The 20,037-nt window shown below is 38.1% G+C and overlaps 1 protein-coding gene and 1 long non-coding RNA gene across 2 annotated transcripts in view; one reads left to right on the top strand and one right to left on the bottom strand.

The window, feature by feature from the left end:
* LOC133235672 (uncharacterized) overlaps positions 1-20,037 on the top strand; it is a 703,684-nt gene that overhangs the window by 149,713 nt on the left and 533,934 nt on the right. Inside the window, exon 5 of the long non-coding RNA XR_009732619.1 lies at positions 12,334-12,488. This is a non-coding gene — a long non-coding RNA (uncharacterized LOC133235672). The remainder of the gene's footprint in view (positions 1-12,333; positions 12,489-20,037) is intronic.
* Positions 1-20,037, bottom strand: part of MDFIC2 (MyoD family inhibitor domain containing 2) — a 116,994-nt gene that overhangs the window by 18,168 nt on the left and 78,789 nt on the right. The gene's annotated exons all lie outside the window — the stretch shown is intronic.

The following is a 20,037-nucleotide window of genomic DNA, read 5'->3' as shown; positions in this document are numbered from 1 at the left end:
GTGAGTTGTAGTCTCTTTGTCATAGTCACCTCAAAGATCACTGATCACAGATTACCATAACAAATATAGTAAAAATGAAAAAGTTTGAAATACTGTGAGAATACCCAGGTAAAGAACCTGCCTGCCACTACAGGAAATGTGAGACTCAGGTTCAATCCCTGGGTTGGAAGATCCCCTGGAGGAGGGCACAGCAAGCCACTCCAGTATTCTTGCCTGGAGAATTCTGTGGAGAGAGGAGCCTGGCGGGCTACAGTCCATGAATACATAGAGTCGGACATGACTGAAGCAACCTAGCGCGACTTAGCACAGCATGCACTGAGGATTATTAAAATGTGACACAGAGACTTAAAGTGAGAAACTGCTGTTGGAAGAAGTGACTCTGATAGAATTATTTCATGCAAAGTTGCCATAGACTGCTTCCTTGGTGGCTCAGATGGTAAAGAATCTGCCTGCAATGCACGAGACCCAGGTTCAATCCCTGGGTTGGGAAGATCCCCTGGAGAAGGAAATGGCAACCCATTTCAATATTCTTGCCCGGAGAATCCCATGGACGGAGTATCCTGGTGGGCCACAGTCCATGGATAGCAAAGAGTTGGACACGACTGAGCAACTAACACATTTTTCAATTTGTAAAAAATGCAGTATCTGGGAAGCACTATACGGCAAAGCAAAACAAAACAAGGTTGGCCTGTATTTCAGTACCATTGATCTCAACCATAATAGCAGCTCTCCCAAAACATCTTATACACTGTGATCACAATGATATCATGAGCAATATTCTCCTGATCATATTACTCATAAAAAGCAAAACAAAGCACACACACATCATTCATACACACAAAATGTCAGTAACTCTTTCTTTCCCATTCTCTTATTCTCAATGGCTTAACTCAGTTCTGTTGACAAATGGCCTTTTGAAAAAAAAGTAGCTTGCTTTTAAGTTTTCCTTCTGAGCAATAAACTCCAGAAGTCTCTATGAAAATTATTAGATAAGACTTTAAGGAAGGATGATTTTCATTTTAATTCTGCACCAGAATTTTAAGGTGAGTGTGCATTTCAAATATTTGGACTATTTTTTAAAGCTGTGATGATGAATTACATTTTCCTTTGGATTTAAATTGTCCTCTAACTTAGAATTTAGTACTGTGATTATCTGTAGTTGAAATCTGATCAAAACAGAGAAGTGACATTTGTAAGTATAAGTTACCAAGCCATTAACAGATAAGTATGATTAGTAAGCTGACACTGTACAGGTAAGAAAAAAAGTTTCTCCCTTAGTGTGTAAAGTTTGTAAAGTTCACACAAATGTCAGAAGTGATATCTTCTTGTTAGAATATATGGACTGTCTTCTCCACAGCTTGGTGGGTAATGACACAATACACAAAATAGAAAAAAGCATACATGATCACACATGGTGAAAAATTATTAGAAAGAGCTAGAATCATTTTCCTGATGTATAGAGCACTGTTTTTCTTAAACTGAGTTAAGTTTGAGATCTGATACTATGGTTAACGACAGAACAAAATGAGGACGATAAGGATTCCCTAGTAGTGTCAAAAGTGTAATACAAGGTAACTGATACTTAAAGAAGTTGTATTTTAAAAACACACATTTTCTTTTTCAAAGCTGAGTTGGGTAGTTTACTCAAGGTGAGAGTTGAAGGCTTCCTAAGTATCTCACCTTTTGAGATGAATGGCAGTCAGTAATTCATGGAATGTGTCATTGTTACATCCTGTTAGATAGGACCACATAAAATCTTACGTTCATTACCTCTGTTTTTTCAGTTCAGTTCAGTCACTTAGTCATGTCCAACTCTTTTTCACCCCATGGACTGTAATATGCCAGGCCTCCCTGTCCATCACCAACTCCCAGAGTTTACTCAAACTCATGTCCATTGAGTTGGTGATGTCATCCAACCATCTTATCCCCTGTCGTCCCCGTCTCCTCCCGCCTTCAATCTTTTCCAGCATCAGAGTCTTAAATGAGTCAGTTCTTCATATCAGGTGGCCAAAGTACTGGAGTTTTTAATTTTTTTTTTAATGGGGGAGAAATAAATGAACTGAGTATGTGGGGTCTTCTTTTTCTTTAATTTTTCAGATGCCAATTCTGGTTAGATGTCCTTTAAAGACATTCAGGGTTGTTTGTTTTTTTTTTTTAAGACACTCAAGTAAAGCAGCAGTTTTATGTATTATTGTTTTGATTTGTCTTCTGCCAGCGCTTCAACTAAAACTGTCTCAAAAAATATTAGATGAAATGTTTATCAAGGGCCATGACAAGAGGACATCTTAAGCCTTTTCAATAAAGAGAGAAAAAGCAAGCAAGTATCATTTCTCCAAATATGATAGGGCTGACTGTTCAAGGTGAAAAGGATTCAGGGGGAAGAAAGTTTTAAGAGGAAATTGACCATGGCCCCGTCCTAGGTTTCCCTGCTGCCTGCAAAGCAACTTCAGTCTTAGAGGCCGAAGTGGAGTGTTTGGCCCAATGCTTCTAGGTAATTACCTGTGTTTTCTGTTTGCCGCAATACTTTGCACTGGTAGGCAGATGTAGGCTAAGTGATATACTTTTATAGCTCGATCCTAAACTGTAGCAAGAGCAATTCAGTCCTAGAATGTGGTTGAATCTTCTTTCAACATGAAAACAGTTTGCAATTATGAGTCTCCATTTCATTTTTATCCAGTTACTTTCAGTTTAATGTTAGTATAAAGTGTCTCAAGAAATAAAGATTATATTATCTTAGGGAAAGAATTGTATAAAGTTTTTATAGCTTGATGCACTTGGATTAGTAATAGGTTAAGAGCTCTGAAAAAATAAATGGAGCCAATCAGGCTATAAACTCATGTCTGATTGGTGTTGTATATACAGTTGATTTCTTTTCTTACTGTTTGTATTTAATTATAAATGTTAAAAATTAAATTATAATTATTCACAATTGTCACTATTATGTTAAAGCCATCACAGTTTATCATCCCAACTATTTGAATGTCACTGAAAGTCTCTTATTTGCATTATCTCATTTGACGCTCACAACACTATTGCAAAGTATTATTATCACTATTATATGAATGAGGAAGTAGATGGAGGGTCAGAGATTTTAATGGTTTGCCCAAGATTACCCGACTGGTAAGGGGCAGAGCTAGTACTTGAACTTATGCCTTCTAATTCCTATGACAGTCAAACTTTATTTTCACAAATTGCTTTATGAAACCAGGCACTCTGATATGAGATCAAGACACTTTTCTGAAGTGTAACTCCTTTGTCCTTTGTGATTTCCCTCTCTAGGTGATCTTGCTGGTGTTTGATTAGGAAGCATGCTATGTGATTGCCTAGAACCAGAATTCTTACAAATGATTGCATTTTCCAAATTTATCGCTCAAAGACAAATGCAAGTGACATCTCATAGGTGAAGTTTCCTACAATACCCCCTACTCCAGCTGAAACTAATTGTTTCCTTTGGGAGCCCCCAGAGACCTGGGCAGGTATCCTCATTATATCCTATAGTTCTGTGTACAGTGGTTAATTTTGGATGTATTTCTCTTCCCCTTTCTGCTGTGAGTTCCTTGCAGAAAATGCACCTCTATTTGTCTTTGATTTTCCAGCACCTAACACAGTGTCTGGCAAAAAACACGTGTTAAATTTCACATGAAGGATGAATTGACTGACAGATTGAATGTGGGGTGTCTCAACTTTCAGTTGACAATTGACTCATTTTCCTTGGTACAGGCTTTTCTGATCACGTCTTCTATTGGCCTTCTTATCCCACTCTCAATATGCCAGTTGATCCTGGTGAAAGTCTAAAAATTCTCTCTTTGTGCTAAAATAATATTGATTTTTATTTTGATGTGAATGCAGAATTTACATTTGTGTCTATAAAACTGTGAAGAATACAAAAAGACAAGCAAAATAAAATCCCCTGTAATTCTACCATTATTAACACATTTTATTTGTCTCACCAAAAGACAATAGAAATATCTGGTATATATATTTAGCGTATGTGTCTATATATGCATCAGATTTATACTATGTAGTATGTATTAAATTTAGAATATATATTAATGTAACTTTAATGTATTATTATATAATATATATGTATATTGTATATATAATAATATGTATGCATATATTGTATATAGTGCTTCCAAGATGTGTCACTCACTCTTCTAGAACTGTTGTTGGTATTAACTCGTTTAATACTAGTAGTAGTAGTAGTAGTAGTAGTAGTGTTAGTTGCTCAGTCATGTCCAACTCTTTGCAGCCCCATGGATTGTAACCCACCAGGCTCCTCTGTCCGTGGGATTCTCCAGGCAAGAATACTGGAGTGGGTTGCCATTCCCTTCTCCAGGGGATCTTCCCAACCCAGGGATCGAATCTGGTCTTCTGCATTACAGGCAGATTCTTTACCCTCTGAGTTACCATGGGGATGATACTAGTAGTACTTAACACTCATTTAATACTACTTATTTAAGTACTACTAGTATCATCCACACTCTCTGAATGAAGACCAAAGAGCACAAGGATGTAAAGTAACTTACCCAAGGCCACCTATAAAAAGCAGTGGAACTGCGATTGAAATTAAGGCAGCAAGGCTACAGACCTATGGTTCTTACCATCATGCTATATTCTCTGTCTAGATAGAGATTTAAAAAGGATATCCACCTTGATCGACATCAACATTTTATTGACTATATTATATATGTTACTGTTATATCATGAATATTTCTCTATATCCTAAAGATTATTTCAAAGCATACATCTCATCTCAGATGTTACCTCCTCAAAGAAGCCTTGCTGCTGCTACTGCTGCTAAGTCACTTCAGTCGTGTCCAACTCTGTGCGACCCCATAGATGGCAGCCCACCAGGCTCCACCATCCCTGGGATTCTTCAGGCAAGAACACTGGAGTGGGTTGCCATTTCCTTCTCCAATGCATGAAAGTGAAAAGTGAAAGTGAAGTCGCTCAGTCGTGTCCGATTCTTAGCAACCCCATGGACTGCAGCCTACCAGGTTCCTCCATCCATGGGATTTTCCAGGCAAGAGTACTGGAGTGGGGTCCCCTTGCCTTCTCTGCAAAGAAGCTTTACTTACACTATATCTAAAGGAGTGATTCTCAGTTGGGTCAGATTTTGCCACCAAAGGCACGTTTGGCAATGGTTGGAGACATGTTTTACTGTCATGATTGGGATGAGTACTTTCAGTGACTAGCAGCCAGATCAGATCAGATCAGATCAGTCCCTCAGTCATGTCCGACTCTTTGTGACCCCATGAATCGCAGCATGCCAGGCCTCCCTGTCCATCACCAACTCCCGGAGTTCACTCAGACTCACGTCCATTGAGTCAGTGATGCCTTCCAGCCATCTCATCCTCTGTCGTCCCCTTCTCCTCCTGCCCCCAATCCCTCCTAGCATCAGAGTCTTTTCCAATGAGTCAACTCTTCGCATGAGGTGGCCAAAGGACTGGAGTTTCAGCTTTAGCATCATTCCTTTCAAAGAACACCCAGGGCTTATCTCCTTCAGAATGGACTGGTTGGATCTCCTTGCAGTCCAAGGGACTCTCAAGAGTCTTCTCCAACACCACAGTTCAAAAGCATCAATTCTTCGGCGCTCAGCTTTCTTCACAGTCCAACTCTCACATCCATACATGACCACAGGAAAAACCATAGCCTTGACTAGATGAACCTTTGTTGGCAAAGTAATGTCCCTGCTTTTGAACATACTATCTAGTATGGTCATAACTTTCCTTCCAAGGAGTAAGCATCTTTTAATTTCATGGCTACAGTCACCATCTGCAGTGATTTTGGAGCCCAGAAAAATAAAGTCTGACACTGTTTCCACTGTTTCCCCATCTATTTCCCATGAACTGGTGGGACTGGATGCCATGATCTTCGTTTTCTGAATGTTGAGCTTTAAGCCAACTTTTTCACTCTCCTCTTTCACTTTCATCAAGAGGCTTTTGAATTCCTCTTCACTTTCTGCCATAAGGGTGGTGTCATCTGCATATCTGAGGTTATTGATATTTCTCCCAGCAATCTTGATTCCAGCTTGTGTTTCTTCCAGTCCAGCGTTTCTCATGATGTACTCTGCATATAAGTTAAATAAACAGGGTGACAGTATACAGCCTTAACGAACTCCTTTTCCTATTTGGAACCAGTCTGTTGTTCCATGTCCAGTTCTAACTGTTGCTTCCTGACCTGCATACAAATTTCTCAAGAGGCAGATCAGGTGGTCTGGTATTCCCATCTCTTTCAGAATTTTCCACAGTTTATTGTGATCCACACAGTCAAAGGCTTTGGCATAGTCGATAAAGCAGAAATAGATGTTTTTCTGGAACTCTCTTGCTTTTTCCATGATCCAGTGGATGTTGGCAATTTGATCTCTGGTTCCTCTGCCTTTTCTAAAACCAGCTTGAACATCAGGAAGTTCACGGTTCACATATTGCTGAAGCCTGGCTTGGAGAATTTTGAGCATTATTTTACTAGCATGTGAGATGAATGCAATTGTGCAGTAGTTTGAGCATTCTTTGTCATTGCCTTTCTTTGGGATTGGAATGAAAACGGACCTTTTCCAGTCCTGTGGCCACTGCTGAGTTTTCCAAATTTGCTGGCATATTGAGTGCAGCACTTTCACAGCATCATCTTTCAGGATTTGGAATAGTTCAACTGGAATTCCATCACCTCCACTAGCTTTGTTCATAGTGATGCTTTCTAAGGCCCACTTGACTTCACATTCCAGGATGTCTGGCTCTAGGCAGTGATCACACCATCATGATTATCTGGGTCATGAAGATCTTTTTTGTACAGTTCTTCTGTGTATTCTTGCCATCTCTTCTTAATATCTTCTGCTTCTGTTAGGTCCATACCATTTCTGTCCTTTATCGAGCCCATCTTTGCATGAAATGTTCCTTTGGTATCTCTGATTTTCTTGAAGAGATCCCTAGTCTTTCCCATTCTGTTGTTTTCCTCTATTTCTTTGCATTGATCGCTGAAGAAGGCTTTCTTATCTCTTCTTGCTATTCTTTGGAACTCTGCATTCAGATGTTTATATCTTTCCTTTCCTCCTTTGCTTTTCACTTCTCCTCTTTTCACAGCTATTTGTAAGGCCTCCCCAGACAGCCATTTTGCTTTTTTGCATTTCTTTTCCATGGGGATGGTCTTGATCCCTATCTCCTGTACAATGTCACGAACCTCATTCTATAGTCCATCAGGCACTCTATCTATCAGATCTAGGCAGATACTGCTAAATAAACATCCTGCAATGCACAGGAACCATCGCAGCCCTCCCCCAACAAAAAAAGCCTACACAAAGAATATGGTTTTCAATGTCAATAGTGCATATGTTGAGAAATCCTTGTATAAAATAATCCCTAGCTTTCACCACCAGCAATTTCTATTATATCACTACTTTATTATCTGCATAGTACTTTCTATTTAGTTTAGTTTAGTTGCTCAGTTAGGAGAAGGCAATGGCAACCCACTCCAGTACTCTTGCCTGGAAAATCCCATGGACGGAGGGGCCTGGTAGGCTGCAGTCCATGGGGTCGCTAGGAGTCGGACATGACTGAGCAACTTCACTTTGACTTTTCACTTGCATGCATTGGAGGAGGAAATGGCAACCCACTCCATTGTCTTGCCTGGAGAATCCCTTGGACAGAGGAGCCTGGTGGGCTGCAGTCCATGGGGTTGCACAGAGTCGGACACAACTGAAGCGACTTAGCAGCAGCAGCAGCAGTCGCTCAGTTGTGTCCAGTTCTTTGTGACCCCATGGACTGCAGCATGCCATGCTTCCCTGTCCATCACCAGCCCCTGGAGCTTGCTCAAAATCATGTCCATCGAGTTGATGATGCCATCCAACTATCTGATCCTCTGTCGTCCCCTTCTCTTCCTGCCTTCAATCTTACCCATCATCAGGTCTTTTCCAATGATTCAGTTCTTTGCATCAGGTGGCCAAAAGTACTGGAGTTTCATCCTTAGCATCAGTCCTTCCAATGAACACCCAGGACTGGTCTTTAGGATGGACTGGTTTGATCTCCTTGAAGTCCAAGGGACTCTCAAGAGTCTTCTCCAATACCACAGTTCAGAAACATCAATTCTTCAGCTCTCAGCTTTCTACTACTTTCTATTGCTCTAAAAATATTTTGCATGTGTACTTATTTGCTTGATTTTGTAGTATATGTCTCTTCTACCCTTGACTGAAATATCACCTTTATGAAGGCTTTGTCTATATTTATTAATTGCAATCTCCTGAAAGGGTGCCTGGTACATAATAGGTACTTAATAAATAAGAAATCAAATAATGTATATCATTTCTTATGTCACATATCATAAAGCGTTTAACAGTTCCACCATTCAATAAAAATGTAGATTCTTGACAATTTTTGCTATTATAAATATTCTTAAACATTTTCATGAATCTTTTCATATATCTATCTGTTTATATAGGTTGAAGTCATAAGTAGGGGCTTACTGAATTAATGGTGAAATTTCTAAAGCTTTTCATGTAATTTACTAATTGCCTTCCAAAAGGATCATGTCAATTTATACCCACACTGATAGTGATTGGGGGAAGTTTGCATACTTTTTTCTGGCTGACTCTAGGTTTTACCAATAAAATAATTTATTTTTATCAATTCGAGCGGAACTTTGAGCCAAGTCTTCGGTTTTCTATATCTGAAAAGACAGTCTTTCACTATCATGAGAAGTGCGAGATTTTTTTTTTTTTTCATATTCACTGCCTTTCTGAAGAATTTTTGTTCCACAGCTAGATTCATGGGTAATTCTGAGCTCTCCTGTATTATATGGAATTAGACAGTGAAAGACATTCATTTTGGGTTTATATATCCATAAACTTTTGTTGGAAAATATTTATTGGATGACTGATGGTTGGATTTGGTTTATTTAGCTGGTTCTTGCCTTTGTATCCTGAGGCCTCCGAGGTGAGATGGCTGTTGACAGACTTTGAAGGATGCCTGTTGGCTTGTAGGTCTTGACAGGTTCGTACGCATCCATGACATGCCTGTATGAACGCAGGACAGGGATGTCATCTGTACAGAGAGCCTGGAGGCTGGAAGTCAAGCCACACTAGTGGAAGGGCAAGAGGAAACAGGAGGGAATAGTGGAGGAGCGAAGCACATGCGCATTTACAGCTCCTCTGGCCCACTGTGTGTGCCCAGGGTATTGTGGCATCTGAGAAGCCTAAGTGGGGTCTGCGATCTGTTCCTTGTGGTCTGTTGGGTAGACGTTTAGCTCAGTGGTCTCCCTCCATATATATACACACAGCTAATAGAGTACAGGGCTTCCCAGGTGGCACTCATGGTAAAAATCCACCTGCCAATGCAGGAGATGTAAGAGACACAGGTTCGAACCCTGGGTCAGGAAGATCCCTGGAGGAGAGCATGGCCATCCACTCCAGTATTCTTGCCTGGAGAGTCCCAGGGACAGAGGAGGCTGGTGGACTGCAGTCCATAGGGTTGCACAGTCGGACAGGACTGAAGCAACTTAGCAATAGAGTACAAGTCTATCCAGTGCAGGTTAAAACAGCTATTTGTATTTATTTTTTAAAGGAAATGCTCACATAATAGATATTTTGGTATATTTTTAGTGTATATAGTAATTAATATGGCAGCTTATATTTCTATTGTACGTGCCCACATGTGTGTGTATGTGTGTATGTGTGCCCAAGATGGGCTTGCTCATCCCCCCCACCCTTCTTTTTTTTTTTAATAATAGTGGTTTACAAGAAAAACTTAGAGACTGCTGGTCTAAATAACAGAGTGAGGTCAGCCCTCTACAGCCCCCTCCACCTGAAGGAAAATCCATCTTGTTTGACTTCCTTTCTGTGCTGAGGGTGTGGCTGCTGGAACACTGACAGCCACAGCAGCTGCAGTAGTGGCCTGAGTAGACTTTTCCTCTGAGTTTCTATAGTGGTAACAGGATTAACAGACTCTATTCTGGAAGTACTTGGGTGGCATAACACCTCCCAGCAGAACTATTCCTGACAAGGACGTGCAGATGGAAATGCATATTTATGTCACTTAAAGCCTACCAGAGACACAAGGATTTGAGCTATAACAATAAATAGAAAAAAAAAAAATTCTCCAGCGTTTTTGGTAACCCATACTCAAGTGCATTGACGGTGCTTGGCGAAAGACCTATAGTTTGCTCCTTGTCCAAGCATAAAATATTCAGTACTAGCATGTGAAGGTAGCCTATTTGGAATATATTTTAGAATAGTTGGAACAAACTAGCACAAAGTCAGTTTACATTTCCAGGTCTTAAAAAACATAATAGGACAATTCTATGGAGTATTTGGACCATTTCAAGGAAAGAAGTCTTATTTTAAAAAGTCTCCACTTAATCCATGTATTAATCATAATAGGTTTTAAAAATTATCTCCATAGGCCAAATAGACACTGTGGTCATAGCTTCAAGTTTAAAATATTGTCTTTATAGCAATCCCTGATACAACTTCTCTTAGCTTTCTTCTCAAACACCTCAGACAAGATAGAAAAAGAAAAATTCTTATGCCCATAAACTATGGGTTTGATTTTTCTGGGAAAAATTGATGCAACGTATCAACTCATTAGAACTGAACTGAAGAATCCGATCAGTCTGGCACTTTGGCTAGGTCTGCTGAGAGGGAAATGAACCATGTCTGTTCCTCCCCATCAGCACCCCCAGTCATGGTCTGGAAATGAATATTTTATATTAACTGGAAAATTGGGCTTCCCTCTCCTTTGAAGAGGTATGCTTTTTGATCTGATTGGAGAGCTGTAGTTCTTTGCCACTCTAACCAATCCAGATATGATTTGTTGCAATAAACAGAAGATTTTCAAGCATTGTTTGAGGTTTTCATTAGATTACCTGAAGAACTCTGTGAAGAAAAGACAAGAAAATCTTAAGGAGGAAACAGAGGTGGAAAACCTGCAGGATACATCCATAGGGACACAGTGAATTAAGAGATTCTGAAGATGTGAAAATTATGACAGAGTTAAAATCTGCCTTAGGAACAGTAAAACACAGAACTGACCCTACAGCAAGTATCAGTAGTCATGTAGAGAGTAAATATGAACAACTCTCCCATAGTTTAAAAGCAAAGGACAGAGGATTAAAGTTGATAAAAAATGGTACTACATATAGAGGTCAGAGCACATAAGTCTCACCTAAGAGCTATAGTTTCCTGAAGAAACCAAAACAGTTTAAATACAGACTTTGCTTAAAGATAATCTTGATATGTATGTCTTGAGCAGAAACAATTTATGAGTGCGAACCTGTCTAAAATTTACTAAAAAGAGACCAACAATCCTGCAAAGTATTTTAACTTAAAATAAAAATATTCTTTCAAGCACCCAGGCAAGCAAAACTAGATCATATAAGAAAGAATTGTTCTTAAGTTGTCCCCAAATTATCTTTGTTCAAAGTCAAGTGCCAGAAAACAGTGGTGCAACTTTTTTTTTTTTTTAATTTCAGGTGAGATTAGGTCTTGACCATTTTATCCTCAATCAGTTTGTCTTTTCTGTGTGAAAAAGTATACTAAGGTGTTCTTATAATGCTTCATCAGAAGAAGATACACTACTCTAAATAAAACTAACAAAACTTTTTTTTTGGAAAAGAAAAGTTATATTTTCACTTCCTAAGAAAGCAAGAACAAAGTAAGGAACCCAAGTTTTGAGGTGCTGGGGCAAGGAAAGAATGATAGTTGTCCTGAGAAATGATCAATGGTTATGATCAATGGTTACAAGTTTTAAATTCTAGTGAAAGCATTGAAGCGAATATCGTCATTCAAAACTAACTCTGATTGGAGGTGACAGAGCCAGAAACCAGGAAGTGTTTAGAAGTGTTTGGTCTCCTTATAGGATGGTATCTGGGTATAATTTAAAGCAACTTTTGCATTATTAATTTTTATTCTTCATTATGGCAGTTACCTGGAAATTGTACATAAGAAAGATTCTCAGATAAAACCTCCACTCACAAAAGTGTCTGAATTTTCCAAATGCTTGTAACGAACATGAGTTTTCCAAATTTTCTGAATCTTTCAAGTTTTCTTAAATGAGCATTTTAATGCAAAATACTTTTGTAAAAGCTGAGAAAAATAGATTTCTTCATTGAAAAAAATACTCCCTTTCAAAATGACCAATTAAGAACGGGGTTCTTTAAAATGAATGTTATAATGTCCTAATGTGATCACGTGGATTAGAATCCAAAGTAGTCAATGGAAACATTAGTGTCTGCACTAATGTTTTGTGCATGCATTGATAATGTTATTCCTTGAAAAGTGTTATAACTGTTTCCTTTGTTTAATGAAAGAGTGATGAAGGCAAGTATTGTTATATCTTTATCTTTCAGTGATTCTCTAAAATATTTTCATAAAGAAAGGAGGAAGAGAGATTTCAGGCATTTTGAAGAAGACCCTGGAGCCAGTGAATGTTTGGGTGAGGAACCCATCTCAGAACCATATGGGATGCTGAAGAACTCAGAAAATCAGGGCAGCGATCAGCAGTGTAAGTAATACAGCTGTCCTAGACAGCACTTTCAATTCATAGGGTTTTCAGAGCCACTGTCTCTTTGATCTGCAGTTCCTTTCCTCCCAACAGCACCTTCCACACCCACAGACATTCGCGTCCCCCAGCTTTATGAATGCCCTTTACAAGTACCGTTCTCTCTGCTTCGAGTTACTGTTTTCTTTCCCTACCTTACTCAACTTCTCCTCATCCCTCAAACTCAGAGGGAATGGTACTTTATTTATTTAATAACTACCTGTTATCTGCTCCTGTACCTGCCAGGTACAGGGACTATGGAGATTAACAAATTCCATTTCCCATCCTCACGGACATTTCAACTTCTCTGAAGCCTTTCTTGACTTGTGAAATAGGTCCTTTCTGTCTGTCCTTCCATTATGAGTGCGTCTTTCCCATTGTGAGGAAAGCTGTCCATCCCTTGGTATTCCTGAGCTCACATAGCACTTGGCGTAAAGGTTGAAAGAATGTTGAGAGGTGTTTGCTAACTGATGATAAGCAATGCAATGTTTAAATTCTGGTTCTCCTGGCTTCTAGCTGTGTGCTCTTTCCTCTATATTATATTGCATCTAGAACAGATACAATAATACCCAGGGATGGTGAAATATTTTCAGGTAAGTTTTCAGATATGAAATTCTTTGGAAACTTTATCCAATTACAGAATTTCAGATGTTGGATAAACCATAGGTGTTAGTTTCATCTTCCACTCACCAATTCATCCATCCATTCGTTCACTTAACACCTGCTATAATAATGAAAGTATTATAAAGATTATAATGATAACTAACATTTGCTCCACATTGTGAGAAGCTTTGGCTAAGGGCTTTAAATGAATTTTCCTTTAATTCCTGTAGTAACCCAATGAGGAGGTTATTAAAAGTACAGTTTAACTAGCAAGGAAAATGCAGTTTAGAGGGGAAGGGCGCTGTGCTTTATTCATTGGTATGTTTCTAAGCTAGAAAAGATTGGAGTAAGATTTTGAACTGAGGCATGAAACCTGCTGTCCTTTCCTTTAACAAAGATACAGGAGCAAAAAGATGAATGTGTCATGGTTGTGCCGTTGGGGTCTTTATGGTCTATTTATAGGAGGCAAACATGTCAACAGACAGATTGCCCGCAGGTATCCCTTCTCTGCCATCTGTAACCTGAATTTTGTACCAATGAAATTCCCCTTAATGACTAATGGCTGGTCAGAAATCCCCAATGAGGCCAAGGTTCAAATGAAGGGACAGAAAAGACAATGTATGATGAAAGATAAGGCACTTTGGCTCTTGTCCCACTCCCTGGGACTCTGATGCATATGATTCTATCTGGCTATCATTGTTGAGGTCTTTCATATTTATAGGCATTGCAATATTAGATGATGAGTGTTAGTCCTCATTCCATCGGCTGGGTAGATTAATCTCCTAATTCTCTACAAGAGCCTCTATCAATTAGGTTGTCATAGAAAAAGAACCCCTGAGCCTGGCTGAAATCTTTTGTGTCTCTCAGATGAGCTCTCTATCTCACTTAGAAAATAACAATAATATTAACCGCAATCACATCCACTCTTTATGCTTTAAATTCCTGTAGGTGCTTATATGGTCCAAATTTCTCCCCAAGGTTTATAAAACAAAGAACCACTACTTTGGAAATCTAAGAACTTAAATAGAAGAACAGTTACAGCCATGAAGAGTTGAAAGTTTGGGTAAAATTTGTTCTTAGTCACTGAAGATGAAGACTCTTTGAGATTCTAGGTTCTCAGCTTCTGAAATACTTTTATAGTGCCATAAAGATAAAACTAGTCATTTTAGCTCTTTGTTAAGAGTACACTGGCATTTGTATTTTTGTCAAATGAGTTATATAAAACTATGCATTTTAAATAATTTTAAATAATTAATATTTATGGATTTGTTTGTGTCTATGTGCTTACAATTTAGTATGTTAAATGGGTAGGCTTTCAACAAAGCAATTCTTTACTACTGCTGCATCTGCTTTGGATTAATCTCACTTTAATTGAATGCCAGATACATTTGCAAGAGCTCAAAGGGTTGAAAACAGTAACAGAAATTCTAAAGGAATAATACTTAAGGTGGAACCATAGGGCCTCCTGGGTTACATGAGTTTCTTTACCACTTAGCTAATGGAATATTTAAACTTGAAATGAGCCAACCATACTTTGTTTGAAACAGGTATAAATATACCCAGTGATTCCAGTTCAATAACTGTGGCAGACTGGAAAGAGGATTTTTTCTTTCTTTCTCTGAGAGAGCTCCATAAGTCATCAGAAGATAGTCCTGATGTTTTAAAGGAAGTATATTTACTCTTGTTAAGGTTGCTCTGAGAGGAGTATCTTTACAGGTGATCAGCTTGTTGAGTCCAGAGGGTAATTTTGCCTCATTTATACATCTTGTTGGCATGAGCCTGTGTATACCTCATTTTATAATATCTAGGAGAGTGGTTCTCAAACTTTGTGTGTACCTATTATGAGTCACAAGGCAACTGAAATTCAGAGATGTGAAGCAGCTTGTCAAAGATTCAAACCCAGTTTGTTCTAACTGAAGTTTTCTTTCTTGTTACCATCTATCTCTGCACAGATTCCTTAAAATCAGCTGAGATAAGTGCAGAGCACTGATAATAAAGACTTTCATCCAATACTTTGGGCACACATATGTTTAAGAAGATGTTTGAGTTAGAATTAGAAATGATTCTCTTTTCCTTTCCGAGAAAAAGTTACTTTTCTAGATTTCAAGGAAACTAATTGCAGTGACTCAATTACTAAAGATGAGAATTCTCCTCTCCTAGGAAATGAGAAATCTATTAAATTCTCGTACTGTCATAAAGAGGCTTAAAGCCTGGAGCCCTGTCCTAGATTCATCACCAGAACTTAACTCTGAAATGTTTCTTTTCCCAACATACTACCCAGTTTTAAGAGCATCTTAGGACAGAACCAGGTCAACATAGTAACATGCAGTCAACTTAATTCACATAAAAATGAGCAAATGAACATGAGATCTCTTTGGGTTCTTTTGAAATTTTTTTCTCCCTCCGTGATAATTTACTTTTATCACTTTTTGAGACCCAGTTTTGGACTTTTTACGATGCTTCTTTCTGTGGTACCTTTTACTCCATCTGACTTGTATACATTCTTCCCTCATCCTTGTGGTTTTCTTTCTTGTTTGACTAAGCTGATACACTCTCTATATTGAATATACACCAATACAAGAGTGCAATATCTCTAGTCTTTATCTATTTCTCCCATGTATCTTTATTCTTTATCATAGGAGACATTGTAGAAAGCACCAGATTTATGTAGAAACCAAATCTTCGTGTGTATATAACTAACAGGCAGAGGGAAAAAATAATTGAGTGTGGATGAAATGGGATTAGTAAACTGCAAGAAATAGCATATATATGTTTTCTTCTAAGTTTGTAAGTGAGCATTTTTGCATACTGATTCAGTGTCCCTTCTGTCACATTCTACTTGGATCCGGCACCCTGCCTTCTTGCTCGGTCTAGGGAGCATGTGATGATGGTGGGTGAGTGACCCTGGTGGATATGCAGCAACGACTCACTCCTTCAGGCTGATGCCTCAATGATGGAGGTGTTTTGCTTTATTATGTTCTTCCACCTAGACTGGAAGGCCTTTGGATAGGCTCCAGATGTTCCACAAAAAGGGGCACTTTTTATAGAGAAAAATGCTTAGTTTTCTCATTGGCAGCACTTAATGAGTGTGTCCTCTGAAGATAGGGAAGCACCCTGCAGAGGATGCATTTAACACAGCCCTATAATTTCCGCAGCGCTCACTCAGAGGCTGACTTTACAACTGCCTCTTCACCTTCACCAGTGCCCAAGGCAGTAATGGGGTCAGTTAGAGAGCTTCCTTCAACACTTGGGAGTCTACCCTCTGAGACTTCAGTGGAGATAAACACCAAGAGAAAATCCATCCGTCTGTGGGTTCCCCGCCCCCCCATTCATTTAGAAGTTCACTTAGCAAAATGCCATTTCCAATTCTGTTCTCTGTTAAAACACTGCAGTTGATAACATCACTGTAATTTTTGCAGTATTTCCCCCCTCTTAACCACCCAACAAAGAAAGGAAATGGAAGAAAAATGTATGTTAAGTGAAAACATAATATTATATCCTCTTTGACTTTCGCAAAGGGTGTTAAAACAGATTCATTAGTTTTGACTAAATGCAAGGTTTCTGTGAGGATTTTCGATAAGTGATGTGACAGAGTTGATACGTGCGCTCAAGACAATGGAGGTTAAAACTGTTTTGAAAACATCTTTCTCTCATATATCTCACGTGTTGAGCAAGCTACAGAATAAATATATGGTAGGTATTTTTCAGTGCAATAAAAAGATTTTCGAGGTAGGTCTCTCTTTTCCTGAAATACCTTTTTGTGCCATGATGAGCTAGCCAACAAAAGAATTTTGAGGGGGGCAGGTTAATAAGAGAAAGTAATTTATAACACTGATATGTCAATATGTTTTTGAATAAACTTTTCCCCAGATTTTCTTGAATTCTCATTACTGTAAGAATTATAATTATATGTCTTCCTCCCACTTGGAAAATGGCACAAGGCGCCTGCATGCAGTTCTGCTGTTCAAGTCATCACTAGAATAGAAATGTCACGACTTGGTTAACAATGCTTTATTATTCACATGGATCTTTTTTTTTTTTATAGTGTTCTTTAGCTCAAAAACATTGTAAATCAGATATCTGCCTCCCACTCTTTTGTTCATTTGCAAATTTTTATTATTCTAGTTGAAGAATGCAATGGTGTGTCAAGAGTCAGTGTGTTCTGTTTATGCTCTTCTTGCTTCAAAATCCTGTTTTCTGAAAAAGGGAAGATGCCAGAAGCATGCCTAATCCTAGCTTCTTCATACGTTTGTAAGAAAACTCTGTTCCTCTTCTGGATCAAAAGAAGTTTGGTGCTTTGAATCCATGAAGATGAAACAGAGGAATGAAAATATACTTAATATAAAGGAAAAGTACTTTAGACATTGTTATGGCTTTTAAACATATGTCATTTGCTTCTGCATCAGTTCTCCCTGTTTCTCTGTGTATGTGGTTTTTACTGCAGCACTGCTGTGCTCAGTTCAAGATATCAATGTGTGGTGGCGGTTTTGTTGAAATAGCTTCAAGGTGTCCCATTTAGAAACATGTTACTAATAGAAAGAGGGTTGACCTCCTAGGACATAAAATCATGCTATCAAATTTTTGTTCCATCACCAACTATCAAATTATTTTTTTATATGGTATGTACATGATTTAAAACACTTTAGAAAGAGTGTGAAATATAGCATCTTATGCCTGAATTCATAAATATGGTATTCATGTAGATTAACCAACATTGATTTAAAAAAAAGATCCTTCAGAAAATATCATGTAATATCTACCTAACAGATGAATCTGAAGCAAGACAGTAGTCAGGAATTCACTCATTCATTTGAGAAACATTTATGGCTTATTTATATAGTACTTAGCAATACACTCATTGTTGGTAGATGCATAAGGGTGAATAAGACCTGGTGCCTGTCTTCTGAGTTTACCCGTCAGTGGAGTGTCAGACATTCAGCTGATTTCAGTAGCATATGACAAATGGATAATAGATAGGGGCTATTCTGCAGTTCTGCAGATGCAAATTCAGGGATTTTTAATAATGCTTGGTGTAACGTAGATAGATATCTAAAAGAGATGACGTTTTCACTGGATCTCAAAAAATTAGTATTTAGTTGCCAGGTGGCCATTGATATTCAAGGAAGAAGAAAAAATTTGTAAAACACAGAAGTGTGAAAACTAGTATTTAGCAGAGCATAGTAAGAACATGGGGGAGGAATAAGCAAAAGTGAGAAGAAGGATTAGGGGAGCTATGGTGGAGTTTTTATGTTTACCTATGGATTTTAGACTTAGGCCGTTGGGTAGTGGTTATTGATTTAAGGGGAATGGATCCCAAGGAAACATATGGACCCTTTCTTTGGAGAAATGCACCATACACAGACATATAATATAGATTCCCAACCCCTTACCCCCAAACATGGATATAGTCTGTATTAAAATATTAAAATATTTTAAAATATACAAATATTTTAAGCAGAAATAAAACAAGGTCATGTATTTGTCTTAGAAATACCAATATGGAGGATGAACTGGAAGGAAAGTAAGCTTTGTCCTCACCACAGCTCTGTAGGTTAAGCTATCTACATTTTACATATGAGAAGGCTGAGGCACAGATAGGTGATATAAGTCATGAACTGTAATTGCAAAGAGTGAATGGCAAAGCTGGGATTTATACTCAGAAAGTCTGGGTATAAATCTTCCAAAAAAGAAGATGAGCTTTAAATTGTTATGGTGCCCTGCCTGTGATATAGTAGACTAAATAGACTGATAATGATATTCATAGTACATATAATAATTAATATTCATAATCAGATCAGATCAGATCAGTCGCTCAGTCCTGTCCGACTCTTTGTGACCCCATGAATTGCAGCACGCCAGGCCTCCCTGTCCATCACCAACTCCCGGAGTTCACTGAGACTCATGTCCATCGAGTCGGTGATGCCATCCAGCCATCTCATCCTCTGTCGTCCCCTTCTCCTCCTGCCCCCAATCCCTCCCAGCATCAGAGTCTTTTCCAATGAGTCAACTCTTCGCATGAGGTGGCCAAAGTACTGGAGTTTCAGCTTTAGCATCATTCCTTCCAAAGAAATCCCAGGGCTGATCTCCTATAGCAATGCAAAGGAGAAACTGTAATGATATCTGTTTGAATAGGTCACCACAATTATTTGGATTTCGTGTGAAATATTTTGTATTTATATATTTGGAACTGAATAAGGTACTAACAGTTGTCTCTACTACCCTTAAGTTTTAGAAGTTTTGCTATAAAGAGTTTTGTTACTTTTTTAGAGATAAATGCTTATCTCATGGAAAATAATGCAAATATACTAAAGAAAATGTTATATTATTTTCACAGTAAATGAATGAAAAAAATCTTGATAAAAATCTAATTAGAATTTAATTCGAAAAGTCACTCATCTTTAGCATTTTTTTAATATCTCGGAAGAAATTGCATGTTTTATAACTGATATTAGGCTTCAAAAAAAAAAAAGTTTCACTTCTAGAAATTCAGAGATGGCCTTTTTTTTTTTTTTTTTAAGATAGCACAAAAGTTTTGGGTGTAGGATCTCTGGTAGGCTTGTTCGGAGTTGTCTTTTCTCTGCCTTCAAGTTACAGTATATGAATACACATAGGAAAGAAAAATATTTCCAAAGTCAATTTACTGGAACCAGGTGCAATACTCAAATTGCTTACTTTTTAAAAAATATGGTGTTAAATGTTGAAAATTGAAAAAAATGTTTTGTATACTTTTATAGAGGTAAATGTCTATTCCTCTCATTAATTTTTTTACATGACTTCTTTTGATAGGATTGAAGTTTTATTTGTATTTTGGTTTTCTTTATTGACTGAGATGCATAGGCTGAATTATACCTCGAAGTTCCTTAATTCCTTCTTTTAAATGGGGTTGAGTGTCTGCTCTGTGACAGCTACA

Source organism: Bos javanicus, chromosome 22 (assembly GCF_032452875.1).
Source record: "Bos javanicus breed banteng chromosome 22, ARS-OSU_banteng_1.0, whole genome shotgun sequence".
NCBI lineage: Eukaryota > Metazoa > Chordata > Mammalia > Artiodactyla > Bovidae > Bos > Bos javanicus.
Note: the sequence above shows the minus strand (reverse complement) of the source record. Positions and strands in the feature narration are given on the sequence as shown.